At 33.2% G+C, this 14,118-nt stretch overlaps 1 pseudogene; it reads left to right on the top strand.

The window, feature by feature from the left end:
• Positions 1-1,215: 1,215 nt before the first annotated feature.
• On the top strand, positions 1,216-1,322 carry LOC123256091 (annotated as a pseudogene).
• Positions 1,323-14,118: the final 12,796 nt, after the last annotated feature.

The following is a 14,118-nucleotide window of genomic DNA, read 5'->3' as shown; positions in this document are numbered from 1 at the left end:
CATATATATATATTTTATATGATTATTTCCTTAAGAAAAAATATAACTTGATAAAATGCTGCCATTAATACTAGTAATAACTAAAATTAAAATAGCTTTTTTATGTTTGCAAAGCATTTTAATATATTTCCTTACTTGATTCTCACAATGATTCTGTGAAATAGGTCATTTTCCCATTTTACAAATGAGGAAACCTAAGAGTAAAATGACTTGCCCAGGTTCACATTGATATTAAGTGTCTAAGGCAGAATTCCAACTTGGGTCTTCCTAAAAAATTAGCAATACTTGTGGTATGCTACCTACTTTTTTAATGCAGTGAATGTGAATGACATTAAGAATATTGTCAACACTGATGTTTGACATCATTTATGTTATAGATTTAGAGTTGGATGGAACCTAGTGTAGCAACTTTATTTTATGGATGAGGAAACTGAGGCAAAAAGAGGGTAATTAACTTTCCCAAATTAACTAGTCAGACATATAGTAAGGAGAAGAATTTGAACCAGGTTTTCTCATTCTTCAATCAAATATCCTTTCCACTAAACTACTCTTTATTCTTTTATAGACTCTTCCCTCCCCCCAAACCCTATAATGTAGTCAATTAAACATCATATTATCCCTTCATTTGCCCATTTTTCAGAGGAGGTCTTGATCACTTTCGCAGTTAGCACATGGCTGAATTGGAACTCAAACCCATGACTCCTTTCCAACGTTTTGTTTTGTGTTTAAAAACCATTGTAATAGATTCTGTAAGGCATATCAGAAACTATGGGTTTTGCCATGGAAGATAAGAAACAGAAAGACAGAGTCTTCATATATTAAACAAGATCATATTCGTGGTCTTCTCCTCCTTGGGCCCTTGCGAGAACCAGATCAAATGCAATACTCTGCAAAACTTTAAAGTATTATATACATGTCAGTCGCTTTTGTTGGTGTGATGATGATGCTCAAGAGTGCATGTTAGCCTTTCCATTTGTCAGAGGATGTGGCTTACATTTTCATATTTTAAATCTTGTGGCTAAAGGAATAATCTGGGTTTCATTATGCCCACTCTGTACAGCCTCTCCATGGGTCTTTTTTTCTTCTTTTTCCCATTAAAAGACATTCTGAAAATCATCCAGAGAATTTTTGGTGGCCTCCTAAGTAACTGATGACATGAGGTCATCAGCATGTAAGCTTCTGGGCCAGAAGGTCTAAATTTGACATTATTGTTTTCTGTTGTATGAAAAGAAAGAAAATGAGTAATCCCCTTGATAAGGATAGAAGTAGTCCTAATAATCTTTACAACACATGTATGTCAAGTCAAGTCAACAAATGTTTATTAAATATTTATTGGGCTAAATTCTGGAAATACCCCTATAAGCAGAAAGGACACACAGTCCCTGTTGTCAAGGAGCTTACTCATATATTGGGAAGCACAATGAATAAAAGGGAGCTGAAAATCAGAGGTAGGAAGAATGGTAGAGAAAGTGATGTGGAGATGAGTCAGCAGTATAGTCTGGTTTCTAGTTCTGAGATATGGAATTATGGGAGGAAGAATATGGGAGAAAATACAATTTTATATAGCATCTACCATGTATGGGGCACTATACTAAGCGTTTTACAGTATTATCTCATTTGATCCTACAATACTGCAGGCTAAATGATTATTATATCAGTTTTACAGAAGGAGAAATGGAGATAAGCAGAGGTTAAATGACTTGCCCAGGGCCACACAGTAAATTTCTGAGGTAAGAATTTAATTAAGGATTTCCTGACATTAGTATAGCTCTCTATTCCCTGGGCCACCAACTGCTTCTTTGGAGGTAGAAAGATACTCCAGTGTTTAAAGTAATGGGTTTGGAATTTGGAAGACATGAGTTCAAATTCTGTTTCTAATCCATATTAGCTATTGAAATAAAAATCCTTCCTAAATTGATGGGAGATGATAATCACCCACCTAGGAAACTATCTAGGCAAGTAAAGCACAAACCCCTTGGCTTTAGAAACAAAGTTTAATTTTATAATTGGAATAAGGGGAAAATGATAGGTAAGTTCCTAAAACTATATATATATATATATATGTGTGTGTGTGTGTGTGTGTGTGTGTGTGTATACACACACACACAAATGCACTACTAGTCCAAATGCACTACTAGTATCTCCAGAATGTCAGAATAAAGAAACAAAGCCTTCCACATAGTTAGGTGGACTCCCTGTGATAAGTTTCTCAAAGAACATTAATAAGAGTAACAAAAATGACTAGGTTGTGATTTACATCTTTGAAGAGAACATTCAAAGCAATGATATCACTGATTCTCATAAATAATTATGCAACTACATGCACCTCAAGCCACTTGATTACTCAAATAAAAGTTCAGGCAAGAAACTTAAGGCAAATAATGAAATATTCAATTAAAATAGAATAACTAACTTAGCTGAACCAAATCTGAAACTATAATATAAAGCAACAAGCATCCAAACAATCTGCTACTGGCTAAGAAATAGAGTGGACCAGTAGAATAAATTAGGCACTCAACATACAATGGCAAATGATGTTACTTAGTATTTGACAAATCCCCAAATCCAAGCTATTAGAAGAACTTGGTCTTTGGCAAATATTTCTGGGAAAGCTGGAAAATAGCATCACAGGAATTAGGCATAGACAAACACCTCACACCATATACAAGATAAAGTCAAAATGGATACATGATTTACAAAAAAAATGGATAATACCATAAATGAATTTGGGAGGCACAAAATAATTTACCTGTCAGACTTATGGATAAGGGAATAATTTAGGTCAAAATAAGACATGGAGAACATTGAGATATAAAATAAATAACTTCAACAACATTAAATTAAAATTTTTTCACAAAGAGAATAAATGTAACCAAAAGATTAAAAAGCAAGCAGCTAACTGAGAAAAAATCTTTATAGCAAGTCTCTCTGACAAAGGCTTCATTTCTCAACAATACAGAGAACCGAGTCAAATTTATAAGACTACAAAGCATTTCCTAATTCACAAATGGCCAAAGGATATGAATAGGCAATTTTCAGATGAAGAAATGAAAACTATATTTTGTCATATAAAAAAAAAAGCTTCAAATCACTATTGATTAGAGAAATTCAAATTAAGACATCTCTGAAGTACCAACTTACACTCATCAGACTGACTAACCTGACAAAAAAGAGAAAATGATAAATGGTGGAGAGGGTGTTGAAAAATTGGAACCCTAATACCTTAGGTCTATATCCCAAAGAGGTTAAAGATAGGGGAAAGAAGCTACCTTTACAAAAATATTTATAGCAGCTCTTTTTGTGGTGAGAAAGTGAAGGAATGTCAATCAACTAGAGAATGGCAGAACAAGTTGTGGTATATGTTTGCAATTGAATGCTATTGTACCATAAGAAATGGCAAAATGATCACAAAAAATTCTGGAAAGACAACAGTAATGTATGATTGATGATCAGCTGTGAATGCCTTAATTATTATCAATAAGGCAAGGATCCAGGACATTTCCAAAAGACTCAAGACAAAAAAAAAAAAAAAAAAAAAAGGACATCTACCACCATAGAAGGAACAGATGGAGTCTGAATACTAATTAAAATGTACAATTTTTTATTTTATTTCCTCCAAGAATTTTTCCCTAGTATAAGCAATATATGTCTTTTTTCACAATATGACAAACATGGAAATGTGTATTATATGATATTCCATATATGACCTATATTACATTACCTCCCTTCTTGGGTAAGGGAAAGTAGGGGGATGGAGAGAGAACATGGATTGCAAAATATCAAAAAATAAGTGGTAAAAATTGTATTGAGATGCAATCTGGAAAAGTAAATATTTATTGTAATAAAAATATAGAAATACTAAAAGAAATTTTTAAAAGAATAACAAGAAAGAAAGTGAAACTCAAGAAATTGTATAATCCCAGTGCCCCCAATTCTCTCTCTCTCTCTCTCTGTCACACACACACACACGCATGCATACCATACACACAAATGAACAAAATCTCTATAAATCTATAAATTCCTAGGAGTTATAGTTTAATCCTCCATTTATCTGATATAATATTTCAATGGACCAGTAGAGGAGAAAAATAATCACCAAGTTTTATAAGCCTGATAAGGGAAAGGCTTAAGTTACAGGGTTTTTTTTACTTTAGATGTGATTCTGCACCTTATTTTCTGTTCTTAGCAGCTAGAGATCTGCTAAAGTCTCTTGGGGAAAAGCATGCATATTCGTACATCTTCTATTGAGAAAACTTTGACAGGATTCTTATGAGAACACAGCAGTCAACCCACATGGCTCTTCCTTTTAATCAATCTGATTATACTGCACTTTTTATAAACACTTGCATCTCAGATGGTTACTGCCATTCGGTGTCCTCATTTTACAACACAACTGTTCTGTAACTCACACATGTAGCTTCCCAGGAAAAGGAGTCCTAAAAATTTATCACAATGAGAAATGCTTCCTGGACCCCAAGAATCATGAAAAATGAAGTCCTGAGTACTTCATTCCTTGACCATGGTTACTCTGATATTTTAAAGATCTTTTCAATAGGTCAAAATTTTCCCCAAGTGAAAGCTACATCATCTCCAAATTCCCTATCTATCTAGCATGGTACTCTGAATATAGTAATTGCTCAATAAATATTAATTGATTGGTTGATACTGATCTGATATAATTACAATTTTCCTCACTACTATATCTAGCTCATCTGAGTCCAAATTATTTTGGACTCATTCTATCTTTGGTGCTCATGTGTCCTTATTATCCTTCTTAGTTGAATTCAATGTTTTATTACCCACAGTAAAATTTTCTAGTCTTTTTTTTTACCTAAGCAATATTTTCTAACAGCATCTGTCACCCTCTAAGATAAACTTCAAAACAATGTGTATAAATAAATGAAAACTTTGAAAAGTGACATCATTCATATTTTCTCCATTTAACTGGCCTATGGTGAATAATTTGGAGCATACTGAACAGTACAAGCTTTATTTGCAAAGTGAACTATAGATATCATACCAAATCATTATGCCAATAAATAGTAAATTCACATACATTTAGCATACATTTAGTTTCATTTCCATGGGAGAGTTCAACCTACCATGCTATCAATTTCTAAAGCTAGAATATAGTTGAGAAGAGGAGAGGCATTAGCAAGCCCTTCTTCATTTAGAGGGAGAGAATTTGTCATTACTATGACAACTGCTTTTTAAGAGGAAGCTTAAAAAAATAGGTAATGGAATCTCTTTGAATGCTACCTTCATTTATTTGTACATTCCAGAAGTTTATTTGCACATTTGGTTAACATCTCTTCCTTTTTCATGCTGAATACCTTTCCATGAGTTAAAATAGGAATGAAAGAAAATGTTGAAAGATGCCTAACCATCCTACCCACTGCTAAATAATTTTAACAATTTAATAGTATTATAATTGCAATATAAGTATAAAAACAAAAGCCATATTTCTATAAATCCTTTAGTGAAGGACTTAATACCAAGGGTTAACAAATTAATTTCTGATCAGTGCATTAAGGAATAAATTACAAATAATATCATTTTAGTTATTACCATTGACTTGTGATCCAGTGCATTTATTAGAGCTACCCTTAAGGGCAATAAGTCAGTCCTGGGTTTAAGTCCCACTTTTAACATATACTGTTATAGTGTCACCCAAGGATAGTTATAAAGTCCCTTATGGCCCTGGCAACTCTTTATTACCATAAATTGCAACATATTTTACTATCTTCTTTGCTAGAAATTTTTGGGGTTTTTTTCTGTTGCAAATGATATCAGAGGTCCACTCTAAAAGAAAAATTATCTAGTACCTAGTGTTGGATACTAAGAAAGGCAAATACTCCTCTCCACTTAATGGAATTGTAAGGATTTTTTCCAAAATGAAATATAAACATATAGATATAGATATAGATATAGATATGTGTGTGTTTATGTGTGTTTGGTATTTGATATGTGTTAGCACCTCAGCTTGAGCTTAACATCTGTCATCTTGGACAGAGACTGGGTGAGGTGGGTAGAGACAGGCACTTCATTCTCTCCTATCAGTTCTCCATTTATCTGTCTGCTCCAGACACCACTCTCCACAGGGTAGAGAAAATTCTTTTGGGCTCTAAGTAGGGTGAGCAGTAGAAGCCTGGTATTTCTGCTTGGCCTAATGCCTAGCACAGAATAACCACTAAGTCCACTTTTCCTTCCTTTCTTCCTTCCATCTGAAGCACCAAACAATTTGGATGCCTCCTATTTCTCTTCTGCACTCTTTACCCAGCCATCCTCCCTGCGCATTCTCAAAGCAGAATAAAGAAAGAATGAATCTGTTCCTCTTCTATAAGGGAAATTCAAATAACAGCAGTTTTTAAGTAGGGGTTGGAATACTATACTGGGCAAGACTGATAATACCCACATTTCAAAGGTAAACCCTAAAGAAGATGGAAGCAGATTTCTCTCCATCCTGCCTACAGTATATCAGTTGAGGAACTTTTCCACCTTAAATGATACCGCAGAGACAGTCACATTTAAATTATTATTGTGAATGGAATATAGATACTTCTTTATGCTCTCCCCACTCTCTACTCTCTAACTTTCCTAGCCAAAATAAAGTAGAGAATTACTTATCTCAAGAGATGTCACATTTTAGGATTCAAAAAATTCCTTTTCTTATGTGTGATTAAGATACTATCATATCTCTAATTAGAATGAATTTTAAAAGATCATAAAGGCTTATAAAAACCAAGTGTTCAACAAAGAGATATTTTGACATAGAATAATAATAAATTTACATAGATTAATATAATATTGGAGGTAGAATGGGCTTTAAAGTTTCATGTAGTCCAATTCCTATCTTAATTTTTTTTTTTAGAATGAGGTCTGGAGAGATGGAATGAGATGCACAAAGTTACAAAGTAAGTTATCACAAAGATGGAACAAATATATAATGAAAAAAATTTTTGGATTTAAAGTCAGGGGACCTGGATTCAAAGGGCATTTCTCTTGATACATATATGTCATTGGGTATGACTTGCCTTTTCTTTTCCTTAGTAATTTCATCTATCAGGATGTTGTCCATCCTAAACCTCAACCCGTGATCCCATAATTAACCAGTTTTACCACTGAGATCCAGTTTTGCCATTATATATATAAATGTGTGAATTTATACACATAGAAACATGTCTGAATATATGTATGTATTTTGTGTGTATATAAACTATAGGAATGGACCTATGATTTATATGTTGTGTGTATACACGTTTATATATGAATATCTAAACTCACATAAGTGCGTAAATATTTAATTATGCCTTATGTAGATTTATAAAACATAATATTTAATATTTGTCGTTATTTTTTAATTGGCTATGAAATATGCAATGACCTTAAAGTCCATAATGAAAACAATTTAACAATAATTACTACTGAACATATTAATGAACTCTACTTCTTCTAAGGGATAACTTAGAAAGCAAAGGGATTAAATAATTATAAGATCTTTAAGAACTGGGACTGGGTCATCTAAATGGTTCAATGGATAGAAAATCAAGTCTCAGTTCCAAATTGGCCTCAGACACTTCCTAGTTATGGACAAGTCACTTAAAGCCAAATTCCAAGTCTGTACCACTCTTCTGCCTTGAAACTGATACTAAGTATTGATTTAAATCAGAAGGTAAAGACTAAAAAAAGGAGCTGGGGCTAAATCTTATTCATATTTATATCTACACATCTTCACATATGGCTTAGCAAGGTATCCAATATGTACCAATCTCTAAACATAAGCTCATTGAAAGAACAAAAGAATGAATGTTCCCATAGTCCTAGACATCGAAGATGGAGGATAAGGGTTAGTTTGTGAATATCATAATCTAATGTATTCCTTTATATCTCGTGTTTCCTTTGTTCTGATCATCACAAAACATAAAATTGTCCTTTATGAAGCCCTGGGCTCAATTAAATCATTTCATTCATCATTTGCTTTTGTTGACTTGTAAGATTTATGTTTTTTACTGAGTACTTGCTTATTAAGCAAATTAATGGCATGCTAGCATTTATCAAGGTTTGCTAGATTTACTACTTAAATCCTCTTTAAATTGTAGCTGTGTAGAGTGGGGAAATGATGCTAAAATATCAGCAGCTCAGCTTGAAGACCGTGGGAAACAGGATTTACCAAGCTGACCTGAATGCTTGACAACACTTTGAATTCTGCATTGCCCAACCACTGGGCTGACAATATCAAGTTGCAGCATGATTTAAGTATGTTGATAACAATAAAGACATATAGAATCCTTTGTTCATGAAAAGTTTCAAAGTCAAAGCAATGAAAAGGACCTGTCCCAGCTATCAGATGCCTTTACTACATGGGTTTCCATAGTCTCCTTCTGTACAAAACATCTAAACATTGGGATGTCATTGCCACTTGGATGGGTGGAACTAAACCATCAGTAGTAAAAGAAATATTTCACTCACTGAAATCAGGGATTCTCCTAACTGTGAGGTCAACATAAGAAACTATTCACTTAATAAAGCATACTCTTTTTAGTTTATAGTACTCTAAAGTACCTTCCTTATTCTATCCCAAGATAAATTAATTAAGTTAATAAGCATTTATTATGCTACAATGTGCTAAGTATTTTTCTCAATTCTGGGGATACAAAGATTAAAATGATGCTCTCTCTCTCGATATATATACACATATATATGTATCTGTGCAGTGTGTATGTGTGTATATATTTACATATCTACATGCATATGTATATTAAATTCAAGGCAATTTTTAGAGATAAAATACATTTATGCCTTTCAGGTAATGTACATATATGATATCCTTTGAAAATATTAAAACACTATATAAATATCAGCCATTTATCATTGTTGTTATTTCATTCTTCTCATTCTTATCTCTTTTTTTTTGTTTTGTTTTGTTTTTGAGCCTGGATTCCCAATTACATCCAGTTTAGAGATACAGCAGCTATACAGAACTGGTATCAGTGCTGTGCAGAAGAGATGCTATGACCTGCTTTATAACCAAATTTGGAATAGTTCACTCCAAGGGACTTTTGTGGTCCCCTATTTCTAGGAACCCACTCCCTTGGAGCTAGAATTAGGGTAGGTATAAATCAGCTTCAGCCTAAATGTAGTTCAGAACTCCAGAGCCCAGGCAATACACCAAAATTGATTACAGCTCACCATACCTGACCATTTTTTAAAAATATATATTGTTCAATGGAGTTTAGGTACAAATGATCCTGGCTCAGGTCGTGATTTAGCTATTATTCTTTCATATTTAATGGTCTTCAGATTATTGAAGATGTGGATATAATTCCTAATTTTAAAATTAAAAAGCATTTAAATTATCTACTCTCATTTTTGTAGCCCACTAGGAAAAAAACAAACAAAAAACACAACTTTGGGATAACTACTGAGGCATCACAATGAGGAAATATACCTCAATATGTTTCCACAGGACCTTGTGTTCTTCTGCTAGTGCTCTATCTGTTGAGAGTTTGTGTTGCATATCTTTTGGGGATTACAAGTATTTTGTGTTATGGTTAAATCTACTAACAACATTGTTCTTGAATTTTTTATCTATAAATAGTATGTTTGGGTATGGGGGGGGGGGTCAAAGTTCTTCCTATGATGGTCAAGTCCAGTAGAATTTGTTTGCTGAATTGTCAAATACGTTCAGAGGTTTTGATTTATAGTATGAGAACATGTCATTTGTTCATTTGGGTTTTTTCCTAAGGGTAGGGAGGATCTGATCTATTATCCTAGCCACCAGGATGTGTCTTGTTCCAAATTGTGCAGCACTGCAGTGATATGTCTCACAGTTTTCATTGTTTCCTTTAATAAATTGCATTGATCACTAAGTCCAGGTTCCTTAAAAATAGCGCTAGTATAACATCTGATGGCTATGATCTGGTCCTCAATTATCAACACAAACTCCTCTATTTCTAGAAACAAATTCTCGTAATTCATATGCTTTTTTGCAGCATATAATTAATTGAGTTCATGTGATGTCATCCTTGGAGGGCCTTTTGATTCCACTCTTGGCTGCTGGTCATTTCATAAGCCTGATAAAGAAATGACTTTCTTTTACATTCATGAAATCAAACAATATACACCTAGCTTTTGTCATGCTTTTACTGATGCTTAGGGAAGGGATATCTTCTTGTTGTAAAAGTATTTCTTTAGGATTTTTTTCTGTTTTCCACATGCTTTGAGAAGGTATCTATCCATATTTTTCACCCTTTTGACAAAGAAGTATTCATCTTTTGCTAGCTACATCAAGTTGATGCAACCTGTTTTTCATTAATATATGAATTTTTGTTAGAATATATGTTTAATATGTTATGAATCCTCTTAGAGATCTGAAAGTGTATGCCAAGATTGTTATTATATAGGAATTAATTGTTTTAAGTAAATTCTTCCTTTTGGTTTTTTATTTCAGAATAACAATACATCTCATAACTTATTTAGCCACAGCTTTTTCCTCAAGATCTTTATGTTTAGTGAATCTTGCCTGAAGAAGATAAATTATTTATAAGTATCACCTTTGCTATTGGATTTGACCAGATTCAATCCTGAAATCTGATGCTTTTTTATCTTTCCGTGGCATTATTTAAAAAGTGTACATGAGTAGAATTCAAAAGGCACTTTTGATTCCACTAGAAAGAGATTCCATGAGATGAAAGAGCTATTTAATGAGTTTTGTCAGTGTAGCCTTTTAGATTGATGCCAGCTATGTACATCAACTTATTACAAAGATATATTTGTAGGATTCTTTCTTTATATTGGAAGCCATACTCAGTTCTTTTTTAAGAGTCATAATAATGCATTTAGAAATAGACAAAATCAAAAGGAGTTTAAACTGTTTCTCTGAAAAATGCCATATTTTATATCAGTTATTCTTGGCATTATTTTGGGAGAAATCAATCAATAAACATCTAACTCCTGCTCCATGCCAGGCACTCAGCTAGATTCTAGATATACCAAAAAAATAAAAAATAAAGTCCCTGCTCTCATGGTGCTCACAGTCTAATGGGGAAAGGAAGGAAAATAAATAAAGAATTATCTACAAACAAGCTATATACAGAGTAAATGGGATATAATTAACAGAGGGAGGGCAGTAAAATAAGTAGGGTTGGGAAAGTCTTCCTATAGAAGGAACAATTTCATCTGGGACCTAAAAGAAGCAAGGAAAGCCCATAAGTGCAGAGGAGGAGGGAGAACTTCCCAGGTATGTCGGAAATGCAGAGAAAATTCCCCGTTGAGAAATGAAGTGTCTCAATAGTGGAACAGCAAAGAGGAAATTTTTATTGGTCTGAAGAGTACCTGTCAGGTATAAAATGTAAGAAGAATGTTTTAATTTTTTTTAAGTTCCAAATAAATATTTCTATACTTGGAATTTTATATATTAGCAGTATATATAATGAGTCATGAGTGTGAAATTGAGTCCATAATAAGAAATTGCCCTTTTCTTCCCCTAAACACTATCGGGTAGCTTTTTTTGTTCCTTAGGCAATAAATTAATTTTTCAAGTGTCTTTAGAGTTGTATATGGGATGAACATTATAAATGCTTTCTATTAAGTATACAAATTCATCATTGGCTTGTATTTAGATGAAGTCACTTTTATTATTATCTTTTTGTAATAAATATGTGATGCCTTCAGTTAAGGAAGATAAAATCCAAGTTGTATCAAAGAAGAAGCAAGCTAAGTACTTTGCTAGTAATTCATGTGCCATGGTGAATTGTCTAAGCAAATAATTAGGGATCTTATCTATCTGTGCTGGTTTCCACTGTTAAATAGAAGATCTTTCCAATTACTGTCCTTTACATAACCCTTTTTTTCATTTGAATTAAAGGCACATAAGCATTCTGTTTCTCATTTGAGCTTATTCACCTTTTTGTAGCATAGGACTTCTCTGACCATGAAGATGGCGAAAAATAGCCACTTCTTCCCACTTCAAAGGTTCCCTTTCTTTTTTTTCTCATTTAAAAATATATATTTTCTTTTTTTTTTTTTTTTGGCTTCTCATGGATTCATTGAAAAGATTTCATTATTATTATTAGTCCTTTTTTTCCTTTGTGTAGTTTCTACTCCTTGTGTCACCTTTAACTTCTAGTTTTCACTTTCAATTGATGATTAAGAGAATTTAAATTTTCTAATATTCTTAGGCTTTCAAGATTCTGTTCAGTCTACATTTTCTTTTCTGTTACTCAAATGTGGAGATGACAGGATTAATGATTTCTGGTGAGCATACCAGCTAGCCAGTGGTGTAATTTTCAAATGCTTGTCAGTACCTTAATTAACTTGATTCTGACATGATGGCATTTGACTCCTGTCCTCAGGAAAATTCAATGATAGTTGTATCTTATGGCCTAGGGTTATTACCACAACCGTGACCAAATTATTGTGTATGAAGTCTTGAAATGTTCATAATGATATAAATTTCCAGTTCAAAAAAAATGTCCCTCTTTTGATGTGATTGGACTGCTCTAGTTGTTTATATCATCAAACTAAAAAGTTGTCCTATTTTAAAAATGCGCATCTCTTCTACAAAATCTTTCAGATACTAGTACTATTTCATTATTAGTTAGAATTTATAAATTTTTCATTAAGATGTTCTAGTATGTCAGGTTCTTTAACTTATCCCTCTTCAGAGTTTAGGAGAGTTGGTGGAAAAATAGATAGGATGTTAGACTTAGAATCAGAAAGATTTGAATTTGAATCTTTTCTTAGACATATAATAGTTGTTTGTCCCTGAGTAAGTGACTTAACTTTCTCAACTTTGGTTTTCTCAAATATAAAATGGTGACAATAATAGCACCTTCCTCCCAGGTAGTTGATGATGCTAATCAAAACAAAAAATGGAGAATTGATATTTCTGATTTGTTCCCATTAATCATGCTATCTCATGGTACCAAAACATGAAGAATCACCACTGGCACGTCCATCTGCCATATTAATTTGATGATCAGAACAGTTTCTGATGGGGCCAACTTAAAAAACTGCGGCACAAAATCAATTTCTTTAACGCTAAGGTATAGTTGTATCATGTAAACTGTGCTACCAACTCAATCAGTGGTTTTGCCATAGTTCAAAAGGTGAGAGTTTGGGAGTTTCATCTAGGTCTTTTCAATAAAATAATGGTCTCAGAGCACATCATTTCCACCATACACAACTCTAAATAGTATCACATTAGCTTACTATGCCTTGATTGGATGGACAGTGGAGTTAGTTGGTTGAATTTTTGAAGGGATTAATAGTCTTATTCTCAGATTTTCCATGGGTATAGAAAGAAATAGTCCAGAGATAAGTCACTATACTGCTATTATACTTTGTATATTTGCAAGTTCTGTGAACTATTGAACAGTATGCTCACTGAAACATCTGAAGGACCCTTCTGGTGGCAAACATTATAATAGAAATGGTATAAAGCTTATCCTATTGTGACGTAGTTTTGAGCTCCTCTGCTAAGTCTCTACTTTGAAAGCTTATCTTTCCTTATAACTTGAATATTGTAAATATTTAGTATGATATTATCTATCAATATGTTGTTTTAAGTTTCCAAGTAACTGTTTATTCCAAGATACTACTGGTAACAGATCATTTCCACTATTCCTTGTTGTTTATCTCTTATCTCCTATTCAGTTATAATTCTCCACTTTCTCTCCATCTCACTTCTAAACATTCTACAATTTGGCTTCTGATTCCAATCATTCTACCTAAACTGCTCTTTCTAAAAGGACCTAAGATTTCCTAATTGTCATGTCCCTCTCAATCATCATATTTCTTGGACCCTATGAGGCCTTTTACACTATAATTTTCTTCTGGCTAATCTAATCTCTTGGTTTTCATGTCATTGCTTTCTCCCAGTTGTCTTCCAACTTCTTTAGTATCTTTTGCTTGATCTCCATCTAGGTCATACTCATTAATTAAGGATGACACTCAAGAATCTGCACTGGGCTCTCTTTTCTCCATTTATATTATCTTTCTTGTTGATCTCAGCCTTTGTTGGTTTACCTCCATTTGGAAAATTCTCAAGTTTCTATTTTGTTGTTTAGCTGTTTCAGTCATGTCTAACTCTTCATGAACTCCCTTTTTGTTTTTTTT

This window comes from Gracilinanus agilis, unplaced genomic scaffold (assembly GCF_016433145.1).
Source record: "Gracilinanus agilis isolate LMUSP501 unplaced genomic scaffold, AgileGrace unplaced_scaffold55948, whole genome shotgun sequence".
In the NCBI taxonomy this organism is placed as follows: Eukaryota; Metazoa; Chordata; class Mammalia; order Didelphimorphia; family Didelphidae; genus Gracilinanus; species Gracilinanus agilis.
Note: the sequence above shows the minus strand (reverse complement) of the source record. Positions and strands in the feature narration are given on the sequence as shown.